The 22981-nt window shown below is 40.1% G+C and overlaps 1 protein-coding gene across 2 annotated transcripts in view; it reads left to right on the top strand.

Moving 5' to 3' along the window:
• The first annotated feature begins 15934 nt into the window (after positions 1-15934).
• LOC133617284 (ras and Rab interactor 2-like) overlaps positions 15935-22981 on the top strand; it is a 112070-nt gene continuing 105023 nt past the window's right edge. For both annotated transcript variants that reach the window (XM_072914938.1, XM_072914939.1), the window contains exon 1: positions 15935-16171. The gene's annotated coding sequence lies outside the window, so the exon portion shown is untranslated. The remainder of the gene's footprint in view (positions 16172-22981) is intronic.

Genomic DNA, 22981 nt, shown 5'->3' on the forward strand with positions numbered 1-22981 from the left:
GAAAGCTCCGCCCCTCTCTTCACCCGAGTGTCCAAAACATGAGGCCGCAAATCCGATGACACAACTACAAAGTCGATCATAGAACTGCGGCCTAGGGTGTCCTGGTGCCAAGTGCACATATGGACACCCTTATGCTTGAACATGGTGTTCGTTATGGACAATCCGTGACGGGCACAAAAGTCCAATAACAAAACACCACTTGGGTTCAGATCCGGGCGGCCATTCTTCCCAATCACGCCTCTCCAGGTTTCACTGTCGTTGCCAATATGAGCGTTGAAGTCCCCCAGTAGAACGAGGGAATCACCCGGGGGAGCACTCTCAAGTACTCCCTCGAGTGAATCCAAAAAGGGTGGGTACTCTGAGCTGCTGTTTGGCGCGTAAGCGCAAACAACAGTCAGGACCCGTCCCCCCACCCGAAGGCGGAGGGAAGCTACCCTCTCGTCCACCGGGTTGAACTCCAACATGCAGGCTCTGAGCCGGGGGGCAACAAGAATTGCCACTCCAGCCCGTCGCCTCTCACTGCTGGCAACGCCAGAGTGGAAGAGAGTCCAGCCCCTCTCGAGAGAACTGGTTCCAGACCCCTTGCTGTGCGTCGAGGTGAGTCCGACTATATCCAACCGGAACTTCTCTACCTCGCGCACTAGTTCAGGCTCCTTCCCCCCCAGCGAGGTGACGTTCCACGTCCCAAGAGCTAGCTTCTGTAGCCGAGGATCGGACCGCCAAGTGCCCTGCCTTCGGCTACCGCCCAACTCACATTGCACCCGACCTCTATGGCCCCTGCTATGGGTGGTGAGCCCATTGGAGGGGGGACCCACGTTGCCTCTTCGGGCTGTGCCCGGCCGGGCCCCATGGGGACAGGCCCCGCCACCAGGCGCTCGCCATCGTGCCCCAACTCCGGGCCTGGCTCCGGAGGGGGGCCCCGGTGACCCGCGTCCGGGCGAGGGAAATCTGAGTCTCGGTTCTTGCATTTCCATAGAAGTCTTCGAGCTGCTCTTTGTCTGATCCCTCACCTAGGACCTGTTTGTCTTGGGAGACCCTACCAGGGGGCATGGAAGCCCCCGGACAACATAGCTCCTAGGATCATTGGGACACGCAAACTCCTCTACCACGTTAAGGTGGCAGCTCAGAGAGGAGTTTTTTGGGGTTTTTTGTACTGTAATTTTTAAAAAAATGCAATTTTACAGTAAAATGTTGGCACCTGAGCTGCCAGTTTTTTTTAGTTTTTTGTTTTTTTACCGCAAATCAACAACTGTAAATTTTTTGGTGTGTTACTGTAAATGCCAAAACGGCACCACAGTTTATTAAGGTAAAAAAAAGTACTGTTTTTTTTCTTTTTCATTTCGAGAAAAAAATGCTGTATAAACCACAGTAAATTACTTCATTGTTTTATGCATTTTATTAGTAGCATTTTCTAAAACTAAAATGTAAAAAAAACATCGTAAGTTGCAATAATTTCACCTCAAAATTTAGTGTATTTTACTGTAAATGGAAAAAACAGTACTGCTGTTTTTATGGTAAAACAAAAGGCAGCTCAATTTTACTGTAAAATTCCCTTTTTTTTTTTTGCTTCTTTTTTTTTAATGCAATTTTACAGTAAAATGTTGGCACCTGAGCTGACAGTTTTTTTTGTTGTTGTTGGTTTTTTTTTAACGCAAATCAACAACTGTAGATTTTTCAGTGTGTTACTGTAAATGCCAAAATGACACCACAGTTTATTAGGGTTAAAAAAAGTACTGTTTTTTTTTTTCATTTTGATAAAAAAATGCTGTAAAAACAACAGTAAATTACTCAATTGTTTTATGCATTTCATTAATAGCATTTTTTTAAACTAAAATGTAAAAGAAATTTGGTAAGTTGCATTAATTTCACGTCTAATTGTAGTGTATTTTACTGTAAATGGAAAAACACTACTGCTCTTTTTATGGTTAAAAAATAAGGCAGCACAGTTGCCAGAATTTGACTGTCAAAGTTACATTTGTTTTGTTTTTTTACTGTAAATTAAAAAACTGCAATTTCACAGCAAAATGTTAGCACCTGAGCTACCAATTTTTTTAAATATTTTTTTTACACCGCAAATCAACAACTGTAGATTTTTCGGTGTGTTACTGTAAATGCCAAAACAGCACCACAGTTTATTAAGGTAAAAAAAGTACTGTTTTTTTTTTTATTTTGAGAAAAAATGCTGTAAAAACCACAGTAAATTACTCAATTGTTTTATGCATTTTATTAGTAGCATTTTCTAAAACTAAAATGTAAAAAAAACATGGTAAGTTGCAATAATTTCACCTCAAAATTGAGTATTTTACTGTAAATGGAAACAAACAGTACTGCTGTTTTTATGGTAAAACAAAAGGCAGCTCAGTTGCCAGAATTTTACTGTAAAATGTATATTTGTTTTTTTTACTGTAAATAAAAAAAAATGCAATTTTACGGTAAAATGTTGGCACCTAAACCCAGTTTTTTTTTTTGTTGTTGTTTTTTTTTTTTTATCGCAAATCAACAACTGTAGGTTTTTCGGTGTGTGCCAAAACGACACCACAGTTTATTACAGTAAAATGTTGGCACCTGAGCCCAGTTTTTTTCTTTTTTACCGCAAATCAACAACTGTAGATTTTTCGGTGTGTTACTGTAAATGCCAAAACGGCACCACAGTTTATTACGATAAAAAAAAGTACTGGTTTTTTTTTTCAACTTGAGAAAAAATGCTGTAAAGACCAGAGTAAATTACTCAATTGTGTTATGCATTTTATTAGTAGCATTTTCTAAAACTAAAATGTAAAAACAATATAGTAAGTTGCATTAATTTCACGTCAAATTTTAGTGTTTGCTACTGTAAATGGAAAAACACTACTGCTGTTTTTATGGTTTAAAAAAGAAAGGCAGCTCAGTTGCCAGAATTTTACTGTCAAATTTACTTCTTTTTTTTTACCGTAAATTAAAAAAAGTGCAATTTTACAGCAACATTTTGGCACTTGAGCTGACAATTTTTTTGTTTTGTTTTTTTACCGCAAATCAACAACTGTAGATTTTTCGGTGTGTTACTGTAAATGCCAAAACGACACCACAGTTTATTAAAGTTAAAAAAAAGTACTGTTTTTTTTGTTTTCATTTAGAGAAAAATGCTGTTAAAACCACAGTAAATTTCACAATTTTACCATGACATCTATTGCTACTTTTACATTGCACAATTTGATGGATAACTTGCTTTAAAATCATTATTATTAGTATTTATTTCTATTTAAAAAAAAATGGTTTGAATGTTTGATAATATATTTTTGCATAATCAGACAATATTTACCGGTAAGTTAACACAATTTGCAATCACATGGAGTACATTTTTTTTCTCCCAAAATAGAAAGAAATAATATATTTAGTAAGAAAAGTTACAGTACTTTATTGATACATATTATTTCCAGGCTTTCGAGGGCCAAATAAAATGAAGTGGCGGGCCACACATTGAAGTCAAAGCCAAAGCTAGAATGAAATAACTGGAAAATGACTTGTTGTTTATATTGGAGTCTATAACTTTAAAATGTGCATGTTTTGTATAATCTATTTGCAATATATTGTCACATTTGTATCATAGTATTTAAATGGATGCCATTGAGATGAACCAAATGCAAGTGTATTTAAATGTGGCACTTTGGCAGAATAAGTGGAAGCAAGTCAGGTGTTTATGATAACTTGTGATGAAGAACATATGCCGACTTAGGGCATACTCGCACTAGTGCAGGACTTGGGCTCGAACTGGCCTGTTTACTGCAAAACTTTTTGACTTTTCACCACTCTTTTTTTTAATTGACCACTGCGCAAAAGGGGGCGGTGGTCGTTAAATACAAAACCCAAAACCAATGAAGTTGGCATGTTGTGTAAATGGTAAATAAAAACAGTGATTTTCAAATCCTTTTCAACTTATATTCAATTGAATAGACTGCAAAAACAAGATACTTAACATTCGAACTGGAAAATGTTGTTATTTTCTGCAAATATTAGCTCATTTGGAATTTGATGCCTGCAACATGTTTCAAAAAAGCTGGCACACGTGGCAAAAAAGACTGAGAAAGTTGAGGAATGCTCATCAAACCCTTATTTGGAACATCCCACAGGTGAACAGGCTAATTGGGAACAGGTGGGTGCCATGATTGGGTATAAAAGAGATTCCATGAAATGCTCAGTCATTCACAAACAAGGACGGGGCGAGGGTCACCACTTTGTCAAAAAATGCGTGAGCAAATTGTTTAAGAACAACATTTCTCAACGAGTTATTGCAAGGAATTTAGGGGTTTCAACGTCTCCAGTCCGTAATATCATCAAAAGGTTAAGAGAATCTAGAGAAATCACTGCATGAAAGCGATGATATTACGGACCTTCGATCCCTCAGGCTGTACTGCATCGAAAAGCGACATCAGTGTGTAAAGGATATCACCACATGGGCTCAGGAACACTTCAGAAACCCACTGTCAGTAACTACAGTCGGTCGCTACATCTGTAAGTGCAAGTTAAAACTCTACTATGCAAAGCGAAAGCCATTTATCAACAACACCCAGAAATGCCGCCGGCTTTGCTGGGCCTGAGCTCATCTAAGATGGACTGATACAAAGTGAAAAAGTGTTCTGTGGTCTGAGGAGTCCGCACTTCAAATTGTTTTTGGAAACTGTGGCCGTCATGTCCTCCGGACCAAAGAGGAAAAGAACCATCCGGATTGTTATAGGCGCAAAGTTGAAAAGCCAGCATCTGTGATGGTATGGGGGTGTATTAGTGCCCAAGACATGGGTAACTTACACATCTGTGAAGGCGCCATTAATGCTGATAAGTACATACAAGTTTTGGAGCATTCAAGCAACGTTATCATGGACGCCCCTGCTTATTTCAGCAAGACAATGCCAAGCCACGTGTTACAGCAGCGTGGCTTCATAGTAAAAGAGTGCGGGTACTAGACTGGCCTGCCTGTAGTCCAGACCTGTCTCCCATTGAAAATGTGTGGCGCATTATGAAGCCTAAAATACCACAACGGAGACCCCCGGACTGTTGAACAACTTAAGCTGTACATCAAGCAAGAATGGGAATTAATTCCACCTGAGAAGCTTAAAAAAGTGGTCTCCTCAGTTCCCAAACGTTTACTGAGTGTTGTTAAAAGGAAAGGCCATGTAACACAGTGGTGAAAATGCATTTTGCAATGTGTTGCTGACATTAAATTGTAAGATTATTTGCAATGTTTCTCAGTTGGAACATTAAATATCTTGTCTTTGCAGTCTATTCAATTGAATATAAGTTGAAAAGGATTTGCAAATCATTGTATTCTGTATTTATTTACTGGTTTTGGGTTTTGTACAATATTGTATACTGTCTCCTTGTACTTAATTCTCATGTGTAAAACAATCTAAAATGTGCAGGTTTACGGTATCAAAAATAGACATTTTTGAAGCTTTTATGTGGGTGTCATTTGCTAGGAGTCTTGGAATGTAACTCTTGCAAAGAGCAGGGATCTACTGTACGCCCCCATTTTAAACTGATGCCGTAAAGTTCCGATTGGCGGTGCTCTTCTTTCACAAAAAGTTTGCATGACTCATTTTCATTGCTGATTATATTTTGTGTGTCATTCCTATGCAAAAGGGGAGCGCTGATAAATACATATGTGGAAGTATCATGTCTGACAATCAGAATCAGATTTATTGGCCAAGTATGTTCAACCCGTAATGACTTTGACTTTGTTTAATGCAAGAAACAAGCAGCTATATTTAGTGTTTTGACTGCAATGATACAGTTAATTGTGGCTAATTAATGTCGTCAATGTGCACTGCAATACCTCACTTTTGTTGGTTTCAAGACAATACGCTGAAAGCCAGAGTGGAAACATCCAAAAGTCTTCCTGCAATAAACAGCGTTGAATACACTTAAACCACCCGGAATTGTGTTTTTACTTCATGTTACTCTAAGTCAGAACTGGGCAAACTCACACTATTATGTTAGATCCACTATGGACTGGACTCTCACTATTATGTTAGATCCACTATGGACTGGTCTCTCACACTATTATGTTAGATCCACTATGGACTGGACTCTCACACTATTATGTTAGATCCACTATGGACTGGACTCTCACACTATTATGTTGGATCCACTATGGACTGGACTCTCACACTATTATGTTAGATCTACTATGGACTGGACTCTCACTATTATGTTAGATCCACTTATGGACTGGACTCTCACTATTATGTTAGATCCACTATGGACTGGACTCTCACACTATTATGTTAGATCTACTATGGACTGGACTCTCACTATTATGTTAGATCCACTTATGGACTGGACTCTCACTATTATGTTAGATCCACTATGGACTGGACTCTCACAATATTATGTTAGATCCACTATGGACTGGACTCTCACTATTATGTTAGATCCACTATGGACTGGACTCTCACACTATTATGTTAGATCTACTATGGACTGGACTCTCACTATTATGTTAGATCCACTTATGGACTGGACTCTCACTATTATGTTAGATCCACTATGGACTGGACTCTCACAATATTATGTTAGATCCACTATGGACTGGACTCTCACTATTATGTTAGATCCACTATGGACTGGACTCTCACTATTATGTTAGATCCACTATGGACTGGACTCTCACTATTATGTTAGATCCACTATGGACTGGACTCTCACAATATTATGTTAGATCCACTATGGACTGGACTCTCACTATTATGTTAGATCCACTATGGACTGGACTCTCACTATTATGTTAGATCCACTATGGACTGACTTTCACAATATTATGTTAGATCTACTATGGACTGGACTCTCACACTATTATGTTAGATCCACTATGGACTGGACTCTCACACTATTATGTTAGATCCACTACGGACTGGACTCTCACACTATTATGATAGATCCACTATGGGCTGGACTCTCACACTATTATGTTAGATCCAGTATGAACTGGACTCTCACACTATTATGTTAGATCCACTATGGACTGGACTCACTATTATGTTAGATCCACTATGGACTGGACTCTCACTATTATGTTGGATCCACTATGGACTGGACTCTCACTATTATTTTAGATCCACTACGGACTGGACTCTCACACTATTATGTTAGATCCACTATGGACTGGACTCTCACTATTATGTTAGATCCACTATGGACTGGACTCTCACTATTATGTTAGATCCACTATGGACTGGACTCTCACTATTATGTTAGATCCACTATGGACTGGACTCTCACTATTATGTTAGATCCACTATGGACTGGACTCTCACTATTATGTTAGATCCACTATGGACTGGACTCTCACACTAGTATGTTAGATCCACTATGGACTGGACTCTCACTATTATGTTAGATCCACTATGGACTGGACTCTCACACTATTATGTTAGATCCACTATGGACTGGACTCTCACACTATTATGTTAGATCCACTATGGACTGGACTCTCACTATTATGTTAGATCCACTATGGACTGGACTCTCAGTATTATGTTAGATCCACTATGGACTGGACTCTCACTATTATGTTAGATCCACTATGGACTGGACTCTCACACTAGTATGTTAGATCCACTATGGACTGGACTCTCACTATTATGTTAGATCCACTATGGACTGGACTCTCACACTATTATGTTAGATCCACTATGGACTGGACTCTCACACTATTATGTTAGATCCACTATGGACTGGACTCTCACTATTATGTTAGATCCACTATGGACTGGACTCTCACTATTATGTTAGATCCACTATGGACTGAACTCTCACACTATTATGTTAGATCCACTATGGACTGGACTCTCACACTATTATGTTAGATCTACTATGGACTGGACTCTCACTATTATGTTAGATCCACTTATGGACTGGACTCTCACTATTATGTTAGATCCACTATGGACTGGACTCTCACAATATTATGTTAGATCCACTATGGACTGGACTCTCACTATTATGTTAGATCCACTATGGACTGGACTCTCACTATTATGTTAGATCCACTATGGACTGACTTTCACAATATTATGTTAGATCTACTATGGACTGGACTCTCACACTATTATGTTAGATCCACTATGGACTGGACTCTCACACTATTATGTTAGATCCACTACGGACTGGACTCTCACACTATTATGATAGATCCACTATGGGCTGGACTCTCACACTATTATGTTAGATCCAGTATGAACTGGACTCTCACACTATTATGTTAGATCCACTATGGACTGGACTTTCACACTATTATGTTAGATCCACTATGGACTGGACTCACTATTATGTTAGATCCACTATGGACTGGGCTCTCACACTATTATGTTAGATCCACTATGGACTGGACTCTCACTATTATGTTGGATCCACTATGGACTGGACTCTCACTATTATTTTAGATCCACTACGGACTGGACTCTCACACTATTATGTTAGATCCACTATGGACTGGACTCTCACTATTATGTTAGATCCACTATGGACTGGACTCTCACTATTATGTTAGATCCACTATGGACTGGACTCTCACACTATTATGTTAGATCCACTATGGACTGGACTCTCACTATTATGTTAGATCCACTATGGACTGGACTCTCACTATTATGTTAGATCCACTATGGACTGGACTCTCACACTATTATGTTAGATCTACTATGGACTGGACTCTCACTATTATGTTAGATCCACTTATGGACTGGACTCTCACTATTATGTTAGATCCACTATGGACTGGACTCTCACACTATTATGTTAGATCCACTATGGACTGGACTCTCACACTATTATGTTAGATCTACTATGGACTGGACTCTCACTATTATGTTAGATCCACTTATGGACTGGACTCTCACTATTATGTTAGATCCACTATGGACTGGACTCTCACAATATTATGTTAGATCCACTATGGACTGGACTCTCACTATTATGTTAGATCCACTATGGACTGGACTCTCACACTATTATGTTAGATCTACTATGGACTGGACTCTCACTATTATGTTAGATCCACTTATGGACTGGACTCTCACTATTATGTTAGATCCACTATGGACTGGACTCTCACAATATTATGTTAGATCCACTATGGACTGGACTCTCACTATTATGTTAGATCCACTATGGACTGGACTCTCACTATTATGTTAGATCCACTATGGACTGGACTCTCACTATTATGTTAGATCCACTATGGACTGGACTCTCACAATATTATGTTAGATCCACTATGGACTGGACTCTCACTATTATGTTAGATCCACTATGGACTGGACTCTCACTATTATGTTAGATCCACTATGGACTGACTTTCACAATATTATGTTAGATCTACTATGGACTGGACTCTCACACTATTATGTTAGATCCACTATGGACTGGACTCTCACACTATTATGTTAGATCCACTACGGACTGGACTCTCACACTATTATGATAGATCCACTATGGGCTGGACTCTCACACTATTATGTTAGATCCAGTATGAACTGGACTCTCACACTATTATGTTAGATCCACTATGGACTGGACTCACTATTATGTTAGATCCACTATGGACTGGGCTCTCACACTATTATGTTAGATCCACTATGGACTGGACTCTCACTATTATGTTGGATCCACTATGGACTGGACTCTCACTATTATTTTAGATCCACTACGGACTGGACTCTCACACTATTATGTTAGATCCACTATGGACTGGACTCTCACTATTATGTTAGATCCACTATGGACTGGACTCTCACTATTATGTTAGATCCACTATGGACTGGACTCTCACTATTATGTTAGATCCACTATGGACTGGACTCTCACTATTATGTTAGATCCACTATGGACTGGACTCTCACTATTATGTTAGATCCACTATGGACTGGACTCTCACACTAGTATGTTAGATCCACTATGGACTGGACTCTCACTATTATGTTAGATCCACTATGGACTGGACTCTCACACTATTATGTTAGATCCACTATGGACTGGACTCTCACACTATTATGTTAGATCCACTATGGACTGGACTCTCACTATTATGTTAGATCCACTATGGACTGGACTCTCACTATTATGTTAGATCCACTATGGACTGGACTCTCACTATTATGTTAGATCCACTATGGACTGGACTCTCACACTAGTATGTTAGATCCACTATGGACTGGACTCTCACTATTATGTTAGATCCACTATGGACTGGACTCTCACACTATTATGTTAGATCCACTATGGACTGGACTCTCACACTATTATGTTAGATCCACTATGGACTGGACTCTCACTATTATGTTAGATCCACTATGGACTGGACTCTCACTATTATGTTAGATCCACTATGGACTGAACTCTCACACTATTATGTTAGATCCACTATGGACTGGACTCTCACACTATTATGTTAGATCTACTATGGACTGGACTCTCACTATTATGTTAGATCCACTTATGGACTGGACTCTCACTATTATGTTAGATCCACTATGGACTGGACTCTCACAATATTATGTTAGATCCACTATGGACTGGACTCTCACTATTATGTTAGATCCACTATGGACTGGACTCTCACTATTATGTTAGATCCACTATGGACTGACTTTCACAATATTATGTTAGATCTACTATGGACTGGACTCTCACACTATTATGTTAGATCCACTATGGACTGGACTCTCACACTATTATGTTAGATCCACTACGGACTGGACTCTCACACTATTATGATAGATCCACTATGGGCTGGACTCTCACACTATTATGTTAGATCCAGTATGAACTGGACTCTCACACTATTATGTTAGATCCACTATGGACTGGACTTTCACACTATTATGTTAGATCCACTATGGACTGGACTCACTATTATGTTAGATCCACTATGGACTGGGCTCTCACACTATTATGTTAGATCCACTATAGACTGGACTCTCACTATTATGTTGGATCCACTATGGACTGGACTCTCACTATTATTTTAGATCCACTACGGACTGGACTCTCACACTATTATGTTAGATCCACTATGGACTGGACTCTCACTATTATGTTAGATCCACTATGGACTGGACTCTCACTATTATGTTAGATCCACTATGGACTGGACTCTCACACTATTATGTTAGATCCACTATGGACTGGACTCTCACTATTATGTTAGATCCACTATGGACTGGACTCTCACTATTATGTTAGATCCACTATGGACTGGACTCTCACACTAGTATGTTAGATCCACTATGGACTGGACTCTCACTATTATGTTAGATCCACTATGGACTGGACTCTCACACTATTATGTTAGATCCACTATGGACTGGACTCTCACACTATTATGTTAGATCCACTATGGACTGGACTCTCACTATTATGTTAGATCCACTATGGACTGGACTCTCACTATTATGTTAGATCCACTATGGACTGGACTCTCACTATTATGTTAGATCCACTATGGACTGGACTCTCACACTAGTATGTTAGATCCACTATGGACTGGACTCTCACTATTATGTTAGATCCACTATGGACTGGACTCTCACACTATTATGTTAGATCCACTATGGACTGGACTCTCACTATTATGTTAGATCCACTATGGACTGGACTCTCACTATTATGTTAGATCCACTATGGACTGGACTCTCACTATTATGTTAGATCCACTATGGACTGGACTCTCACTATTATGTTAGATCCACTATGGACTGACTTTCACAATATTATGTTAGATCTACTATGGACTGGACTCTCACACTATTATGTTAGATCCACTATGGACTGGACTCTCACACTAGTATGTTAGATCCACTATGGACTGGACTCTCACTATTATGTTAGATCCACTATGGACTGGACTCTCACACTATTATGTTAGATCCACTATGGACTGGACTCTCACACTATTATGTTAGATCCACTATGGACTGGACTCTCACTATTATGTTAGATCCACTATGGACTGGACTCTCACTATTATGTTAGATCCACTATGGACTGACTTTCACAATATTATGTTAGATCTACTATGGACTGGACTCTCACACTATTATGTTAGATCCACTATGGACTGGACTCTCACACTATTATGTTAGATCCACTACGGACTGGACTCTCACACTATTATGATAGATCCACTATGGGCTGGACTCTCACACTATTATGTTAGATCCAGTATGAACTGGACTCTCACACTATTATGTTAGATCCACTATGGACTGGACTCTCACACTATTATGTTAGATCCACTATGGACTGGACTCTCACTATTATGTTAGATCCACTATGGACTGGACTCTCACTATTATGTTAGATCCACTATGGACTGGACTCTCACACTAGTATGTTAGATCCACTATGGACTGGACTCTCACTATTATGTTAGATCCACTATGGACTGGACTCTCACACTAGTATGTTAGATCCACTATGGACTGGACTCTCACTATTATGTTAGATCCACTATGGACTGGACTCTCACACTATTATGTTAGATCCACTATGGACTGGACTCTCACACTATTATGTTAGATCCACTATGGACTGGACTCTCACTATTATGTTAGATCCACTATGGACTGGACTCTCACTATTATGTTAGATCCACTATGGACTGGACTCTCACTATTATGTTAGATCCACTATGGACTGAACTCTCACACTATTATGTTAGATCCACTATGGACTGGACTCTCACACTATTATGTTAGATCCACTATGGACTGGACTCTCACTATTATGTTAGATCCACTATGGACTGGACTCTCACTATTATGTTAGATCCACTATGGACTGGACTCTCACTATTATGTTAGATCCACTATGGACTGGACTCTCACTATTATGTTAGATCCACTATGGACTGGACTCTCACTATTATGTTAGATCCACTATGGACTGGACTCTCACTATTATGTTAGATCCACTATGGACTGAACTCTCACACTATTATGTTAGATCCACTATGGACTGGACTCTCACACTATTATGTTAGATCTACTATGGACTGGACTCTCACTATTATGTTAGATCCACTTATGGACTGGACTCTCACTATTATGTTAGATCCACTATGGACTGGACTCTCACAATATTATGTTAGATCCACTATGGACTGGACTCTCACTATTATGTTAGATCCACTATGGACTGGACTCTCACTATTATGTTAGATCCACTATGGACTGACTTTCACAATATTATGTTAGATCTACTATGGACTGGACTCTCACACTATTATGTTAGATCCACTATGGACTGGACTCTCACACTATTATGTTAGATCCACTACGGACTGGACTCTCACACTATTATGATAGATCCACTATGGGCTGGACTCTCACACTATTATGTTAGATCCAGTATGAACTGGACTCTCACACTATTATGTTAGATCCACTATGGACTGGACTTTCACACTATTATGTTAGATCCACTATGGACTGGACTCACTATTATGTTAGATCCACTATGGACTGGGCTCTCACACTATTATGTTAGATCCACTATGGACTGGACTCTCACTATTATGTTGGATCCACTATGGACTGGACTCTCACTATTATTTTAGATCCACTACGGACTGGACTCTCACACTATTATGTTAGATCCACTATGGACTGGACTCTCACTATTATGTTAGATCCACTATGGACTGGACTCTCACTATTATGTTAGATCCACTATGGACTGGACTCTCACACTATTATGTTAGATCCACTATGGACTGGACTCTCACTATTATGTTAGATCCACTATGGACTGGACTCTCACTATTATGTTAGATCCACTATGGACTGGACTCTCACACTAGTATGTTAGATCCACTATGGACTGGACTCTCACTATTATGTTAGATCCACTATGGACTGGACTCTCACACTATTATGTTAGATCCACTATGGACTGGACTCTCACACTATTATGTTAGATCCACTATGGACTGGACTCTCACTATTATGTTAGATCCACTATGGACTGGACTCTCACTATTATGTTAGATCCACTATGGACTGGACTCTCACTATTATGTTAGATCCACTATGGACTGGACTCTCACACTAGTATGTTAGATCCACTATGGACTGGACTCTCACTATTATGTTAGATCCACTATGGACTGGACTCTCACACTATTATGTTAGATCCACTATGGACTGGACTCTCACTATTATGTTAGATCCACTATGGACTGGACTCTCACTATTATGTTAGATCCACTATGGACTGGACTCTCACTATTATGTTAGATCCACTATGGACTGGACTCTCACTATTATGTTAGATCCACTATGGACTGACTTTCACAATATTATGTTAGATCTACTATGGACTGGACTCTCACACTATTATGTTAGATCCACTATGGACTGGACTCTCACACTAGTATGTTAGATCCACTATGGACTGGACTCTCACTATTATGTTAGATCCACTATGGACTGGACTCTCACACTATTATGTTAGATCAACTATGGACTGGACTCTCACACTATTATGTTAGATCCACTATGGACTGGACTCTCACTATTATGTTAGATCCACTATGGACTGGACTCTCACTATTATGTTAGATCCACTATGGACTGACTTTCACAATATTATGTTAGATCTACTATGGACTGGACTCTCACACTATTATGTTAGATCCACTATGGACTGGACTCTCACACTATTATGTTAGATCCACTACGGACTGGACTCTCACACTATTATGATAGATCCACTATGGGCTGGACTCTCACACTATTATGTTAGATCCAGTATGAACTGGACTCTCACACTATTATGTTAGATCCACTATGGACTGGACTCTCACACTATTATGTTAGATCCACTATGGACTGGACTCTCACTATTATGTTAGATCCACTATGGACTGGACTCTCACACTAGTATGTTAGATCCACTATGGACTGGACTCTCACTATTATGTTAGATCCACTATGGACTGGACTCTCACACTATTATGTTAGATCCACTATGGACTGGACTCTCACACTATTATGTTAGATCCACTATGGACTGGACTCTCACACTATTATGTTAGATCCACTATGGACTGGACTCTCACTATTATGTTAGATCCACTATGGACTGGACTCTCACTATTATGTTAGATCCACTATGGACTGGACTCTCACACTAGTATGTTAGATCCACTATGGACTGGACTCTCACACTAGTATGTTAGATCCACTATGGACTGGACTCTCACTATTATGTTAGATCCACTATGGACTGGACTCTCACACTATTATGTTAGATCCACTATGGACTGGACTCTCACACTATTATGTTAGATCCACTATGGACTGGACTCTCACTATTATGTTAGATCCACTATGGACTGGACTCTCACTATTATGTTAGATCCACTATGGACTGGACTCTCACTATTATGTTAGATCCACTATGGACTGAACTCTCACACTATTATGTTAGATCCACTATGGACTGGACTCTCACACTATTATGTTAGATCCACTATGGACTGGACTCTCACTATTATGTTAGATCCACTATGGACTGGACTCTCACTATTATGTTAGATCCACTATGGACTGGACTCTCACTATTATGTTAGATCCACTATGGACTGGACTCTCACTATTATGTTAGATCCACTATGGACTGGACTCTCACTATTATGTTAGATCCACTATGGACTGGACTCTCACTATTATGTTAGATCCACTATGGACTGAACTCTCACACTATTATGATAGCCACTCATTACATTTCCTTTTTGTTATGGCCAAATTTGGCCACTAGAGGTCAGCAATGATAGCCACTCATTACATTTCCTTCTTGTTATGGCCAGTCTTGGCCACTAGAGGTCAGAAACGAGCAACATTGTGACGCCATCAAGAGTCTGAAGAAGTCAAAAAAAAAAAAACTTAAAGAAGAGCATAAACACGTCACTTTTTCTTTGTGTGGAAAGTAAGGCGTAAAGCTTCTCAGTAGTCCATCAGCATGCGGCATAATCAACTTTAATAGTCGAGATGTATCAGTGGAAAACAAAAATACACGAACTTAGCGAGGAGGCGTGCTGGGAAAATGTGCAAGTTTACTCGCCTGTGGAAACAACAACCGTGAAGTTTTCCCAGACCTTGGAAAGACGAACAGTCGACGTTAAAGACGTTTTAAAAAGGTGAGCATGACTTTTGTAACATTTAAACGTTTTTGTGACTCTGACAGTTAAAGCCTCACAATGTGCCCTGTTGTGTTGTTTTGTTTATAATGTCGAAAGGAATGACAACATTTCATTCATATTTTGCTCTCTTCGCGGTAGAATGGATGGATGGACTTACATTAAATGTTGGAAAAATATGTATTTCTCACAATATTAGGTTTTGACATGTTTTTGACAGTTTAGCTTGTTTATTAAAAAATAAATTATAATTTTTTTGTACTGTAATTCAGTAAAAAATGTGCGATACCACTGTCCCCCCCGATTCGATACCGAGGAATTTAAGGCTGGAATCGGTTACAGATACTTTGAAAATACCATATGTTGGTTGGTTGGTTGGTTGAAGTTTATTCCGAACATGTATCAATACATCACATATTTTCATTTTTCTTTACAACATGTCTGAAAAGGAGCAGGCAGAAGCAAAGTTTATCTAAACATTCATTCATTTTTTTTATTTATCTCCTTTATTGATGTGCATTTTTGATCAATAGACAATTAAACTAAACACATATTTACACACCTATGCTCGAGAAGGAACAGCATGAAGAAAATCTTATATTTCCTGCCCCCTTCAACATAATAAGTAGTCTTACTTAAAGGCCTACTGAAATGCGATTTTCTTATTTAAACGGGGATAGCAGGTCCATTCTATGTGTCATACTTGATCATTTCGCGATATTGCCATATTTTTGCTGAAAGGATTTAGTAGAGAACATCGACAATAAAGTTCGCAACTTTTGGTCGCTGATAAAAAAAAGCCTTGCCTGTACCGGAAGTAGCAGACGATATGCGCGTGACGTCACAGGTTGTGGAGCTCCTCACATCTGCACATTGTTTACAATCATGGCCACCAGCAGCGAGAGCGATTCAGACCGAGAAAGCGACGATTTCCCCATTAATTTGAGCGAGGATGAAAGATTTGTGGATGAGGAAAGTGAGAGTGAAGGACTAGAGGGCAGTGGGAGCGATTCAGATAGGGAAGATGCTGTGAGAGGCGGGTGGGACCTGATATTCAGCTGGGAATGACTAAAACAGTAAATAAACACAAGACATATATATACTCTATTAGCCACAACACAACCAGGCTTATATTTAATATGCCACAAATTAATCCCGCATAACAAACACCTCCCCCCTCCCGTCCATATAACCCGCCAATACAACTCAAACACCTGCACAACACACTCAATCCCACAGCCCAAAGTACCGTTCACCTCCCCAAAGTTCATACAGCACATATATTTCCCCAAAGTCCCCAAAGTTACGTACGTGACATGCACATAGCGGCACGCACGTACGGGCAAGCGATCAAATGTTTGGAAGCCGCAGCTGCATGCGTACTCACGGTACCGCGTCTGCGCATCCAACTCAAAGTCCTCCTGGTAAGAGTCTCTATTGTCCCAGTTCTCCACAGGCCAATGGTAAAGCTTGACTGTCATCTTCCGGGAATGTAAACAATGAAACACCGGCTGTGTTTGTGTTGTTGCTGCAGCCGCCCGCAATACACCGCTTCCCACCTACAGCTTTCTTCTTTGCTGTCTCCATTGTTCATTGAACAAATTGCAAAAGATTCACCAACACAGATGTCCAGAATACTGTGGAATTTTGCGATGAAAACAGACGACTTAATAGCTGGCCACCATGCTGTCCCAAAATGTCCTCCACAATCCGTGACGTCACGTGCTGATGTGTCATCATACCGAGACGTTTTCAGCAGGATATTTCGCGCGAAATTTAAAATTGCACTTTAGTAAGCTAACCCGGCCGTATTGGCATGTGTTGCAATGTTAAGATTTCATCATTGATATATAAACTATCAGACTGCGTGATGGGTAGTAGTGGGTTTCAGTAGGCCTTTAATGGATAGTCCAGATTCACAAAATACAAAAAAACAACCAAATACATCTAAATATAATGAAAACAAAACAAAAAAAACAACAAGTGCAAAACTTCAAGTACAAACCGAACAAAAAAAGTAATATACACCTCACGGGATGATACATAACAAATACAAAACCAGACAAATAAGTAAAATAATAGATATAAAGCAAAATGTAGACACTTCCGGCTGTCCATATGATCTTATTGTTCTGTCTTTATATATTTTTTTCAATTGGAATATATTTCTACAATCTTTTATCTCCTTATAAACCCTACCCCTGTTCCAGTTCATTGCTATTACTAATATATAGTCACGATCAAAAGTTTACGTACACTTGTAAAGAACATAATGTCATGGCTGTCTTGAGTTTCCAATCATTTCTTATTTTTTTGTGATAGAGTGATTGGAGCACATACTTGTTGGTCACAAAAAACATTCATGTAGTTTGGTTCTTTTATGAATTTATTATGGGTCTACTGAAAATGTGAGCAAATGTGCTGGGTCAAAAGTATACATACAGCAATGTTAATATTTGGCAAGTTTCACTGCAATAAGGCGCTTTTGGTAAGCTTCTGGTTGAATTTTTGACCACTCCTCTTGACAAAATTGGTGCAGTTTAGCTAAATGTGTTGGTTTTCTGACATGGACTTGTTTCTTCAACATTGTCCACACGTTTAAGTCCAGACTTTGGGAAGGCCATTCTAAAACCTTAATTCTAGCCTCTATTCCTTTACCACTTTTGACGTGTGTTTAGGGTCATTGTCCTGTTGGAACACCCAACTGTGCCCAAGACCCAACCTCCGGGCTGATGATTTTAGATTGTCCTGAAGAATTTGGAGCTTTTTCATTTACTCTCTGTCAAGCACCAGTTCCATTGGCAGCAAAACAGGCCCAGAGCATAATACTACCACCACCATGCTTAACGGTAGGTATGGTGTTCCTGGGATTAAAGGCCTCACCTTTTCTTCTCCAAACATATTGCTGGGTATTGCGGCCAAACAGCCCAATTTTTGTTTCATCTGACATCACATTGACAAAGATAAGACCTTCTGGAGGAAAGAAACTTCATGAATGTTTTTTGTGACCAACAAGTATGTGCTCCAATCACTCTATCACAAAAAAATAAGAGTTGTAGAAATGATTGGAAACTCAAGACAGCCATGACATTATGTTCTTTACAAGTGTATGTCAACTTTTGATCGTGACTGTATATGTTCACTTCCTTTTCTCAATTTGTACTCAATTTACATCAATTAATTGTAATTTAGTTCTCATAAATAGTTGAATCAGCTATGATTCACTCAATGCGGGGTCAGCAACCCGCGGCTCTTTAGCGCCGCCCTAGTGGCTCACTGGAGCATTATTAATAAAGGATTGAAAATGGAAAAAGATGGGGGACAAATAATTGTTTTGTTTTAGTTTGTTTTTTGTTTGAGGACAAACATGACACAAACCTTCCTTGCTGGGTGCGTTTTGGACATTTTGGGCATCCCGACAGCAGGGCTTGTGGGACTCGAACCTGGGTAAGTATTTTGAACATTTTGGGGACTTTTGCCGACTTTTCCAACTTTTCTCCCCCACTTCCCGTGGGACTTTGATAAAATACACCCTCATGCACTGTCGAGTTTTGAGGGGGGGAAAAGGATTTTAAGTGCGCCTTATACAAACCCCGTTTCCATATGAGTTGGGAATGATAAATAAATGTTAAATGGGTTGTACTTGTATAGCGCTTTTCTACCTTCAAGGTACTCAAAGCGCTTTGACACTACTTCCACATTTACCCATTCACACACACATTCACACACTGATGGAGGGAGCTGCCATGCAAGGCGCTAACCAGCACCCATCAGGAGCAAGGGTGAAGTGTCTTGCTCAGGACACAATGGACATGACGAGGTTGGTACTAGGTGGGGATTGAACCAGGGACCCTCGGGTCGCGCACGGCCATTCTTCCACTGCGCAACGCCGTCCCTAAATTGTGTTAGATGTAAATATAAACAGAATACAATGATTTGCAAATCATTTTCAACCCATATTCAATTGAATGCACTACAAAGACAACATATTTGATGTTCAAACTCATTTTTGCAAATAATAATTAACTTAGAATTTCATGGCTGCAACACGTGCCAAAGTAGTTTGGAAAGTAAACGTTTGGGAACTGAGGAGACACATTTTTTAAGCTTCTCAGGTGGAATTCTTTCCCATTCTTGCTTGATGTACAGCTTAAGTTGTTCAACAGTCCGGGGGTCTCCGTTGTGGTATTTTAGGCTTCATAATGCGCCACACATTTACAATGGGAGACAGGTCTGGACTACAGGCAGGCCAGTCTAGTACCCGCTCTCTTTTACTATGAAGCCACGTTGATGTAACACGTGGCTTGGGATTGTCTTGCTGAAATAAGCAGGGGCGTCCATGGTAACGTTGCTTGGATGGCAACATATGTTGCTCCAAAACCTGTATGTACCGTATTTTCCGCACTATAAGGCGCACCTAAAAACCACAATTTTTCTCAAAAGCTGACAGTGCGCCTTATAACCCGGTGCGCTTTATTACGATTCATTTTCATAAAGTTTCGATCTCGCAACTTCGGTAAACAGCTGCCATCTTTTTTCCCGGTAGAACAGGAAGCGCTTCTTCTTCTACGCAAGCAACCGCCAAGGAAAGCACCCGCCCCCATAGAACAGGAAGCGCTTCTTCTTCTACCCGCCCCCGGAAGAAGAAGAAAAAACGCGCGGATATCACCGTACGTTTCATTTCCTGTTTACATCTGTAAAGACCACAAAATGGCTCCTACTACGCGACAAGGATCCGGTTCATAAAAAGACGCAATCTCTCCATCCGCACACGGATTACTACCGTATTTCACAGCAACTGATATTCCTGTGAACCGCACTGTGGAACGGGAGCACGTACGGTGAATATTCGCACCACAGGGAAGGAGAAGTCATCCTTCACTGTGGTTCTAGCTTGCCATGCTAACTTCCACCCATGGTGATATTCAAAAGGAAGACCTTGCCAAAAGAGACCTTTCCAGCCGGCGTCATCATAAAAGCTAACTCGAAGGGATGGATGGATGAAGAAAAGATGAGCGAGTGGTTAAGGGAAGTTTACGCGAAGAGGCCGGGTGGCTTTTTTCACACAGCTCCGAAGGCGAACACACCTTCACTAAGACGGGCAGACAGCGCCGGACGACATACGCCAACATCTGCCAGTGGATCGTAAATGCCTGGGCAGATATTTCGGTCACAACTGTGGTCCGAGCTTTCCGGAAGGCAGGATTCACAGAACTGCTGCACAACAACAGCGACACTGAATCCGATGACTTCGACGAGACGGAGCCGGCCATTTTTGGATCCCACGCTTGCGCAACTTTTCAATTCGGACACCGAAGACGAAGAATTCGAAGGATTTACGAATGAAGAATAACTTCAGAAGGTGAGCGCTATGTTTATTTTGTGTGTTGTGACATTAACGTTCGAGCAACATTATGTTGCTATTTATTGCTCTACACCATTTTGAATTTTACTATGTTTGTGATTGCACATTTGCGTACATTTTGGGACAGAGTTGTTAGAACGCTGGTTTTCAATATATTATTAAAGTTTGACTGAACTATCTGACTGTTTTTTTGACATTTACTTTAGCGCAGCGTTTTTTTGACATTCACTTTAGCGCAGCGTAGGCGCGGCTTATAGTCCGGGGCGGCTTATTGGTGGACAAAATTATGAAATATGTAATTCATAGAAGGTGCGGCTAATAATCCGGTGCGCCTTATAGTGCGGAAAATACGGTACCTTTCAGCATTAATGGTGCCTTCACAGATGTGTAAGTTACCCATGTCTTGGGCACTAATACACCCCCATACCATCACAGATGCTGGCTTTTGAACTTTGCGTCGATAACAATCTGGATGGTTCTTTTCCTCTTTGGTCCGGAGGACACGACGTCCACAGTTTCCAAAAACAATTTGAAATGTGGACTCGTCAGACCACAGAACACTTTTCCACTTTGTATCAGTCCATCTTAGATGATCTCGGGCCCAGCGAAGCCGACGGCGTTTCTGGGTGTTGTTGATAAACGGTTTTCGCCTTGCGTAGGAGAGTTTTAACTTGCACTTACAGATGTAGCGACAAACTGTAGTTACTGACAGTGGGTTTCTGAAGTGTTCCTGAGCCCATGTGGTGATATCCTTTACACACTGATGTCGCTTGTTGATGCAGTACAGCCGGAGGGATCGAAGGTCACGGGCTTAGCTGCTTACGTGCAGTGATTTCTCCAGATTCTCTGAACCCTTTGATGATATTACGGACCGTAGATGGTGAAATCCCTAAATTCCTTGCAATAGCTGGTTGAGAAAGGTTTTTCTTAAACTGTTCAACAATTTGCTCACGCATTTGTTGACAAAGCGGTGACCCTCGCCCCATCCTTGTTTGTGAATGACTGAGCATTTCATGGAATCTACTTTTATACCCAATCATGGCACCCACCTGTTCCCAATTTGCCTGTTCACCTGTGGGATGTTCCAAATAAGTGTTTGATGAGCATCCCTCAACTTTATCAGTATTTATTGCCACCTTTCCCAACTTCTTTGTCACGTGTTGCTGGCATCAAATTCTAAAGTTAATGATTATTTGCAAAAAAAAAATAAAAGTTTATCAGTTTGAACATCAAATATGTTGTCTTTGTAGCATATTCAACTGAATATGGGTTGAAAATGATTTTCAAATCATTGTATTCCGTTTATATTTACATCTAACACAATTTCCCAACTCATATGAAAATGGGGTTTGTAGTCCGGAAAATACGGTACCGGTATTTTTCAATGCCAGTATCGTACCTTATTTCATTAGTACTGCGGTAGTTTATTAGTACCGATATACCGT

This window comes from Nerophis lumbriciformis, linkage group LG16 (assembly GCF_033978685.3).
Source record: "Nerophis lumbriciformis linkage group LG16, RoL_Nlum_v2.1, whole genome shotgun sequence".
NCBI lineage: Eukaryota > Metazoa > Chordata > Actinopteri > Syngnathiformes > Syngnathidae > Nerophis > Nerophis lumbriciformis.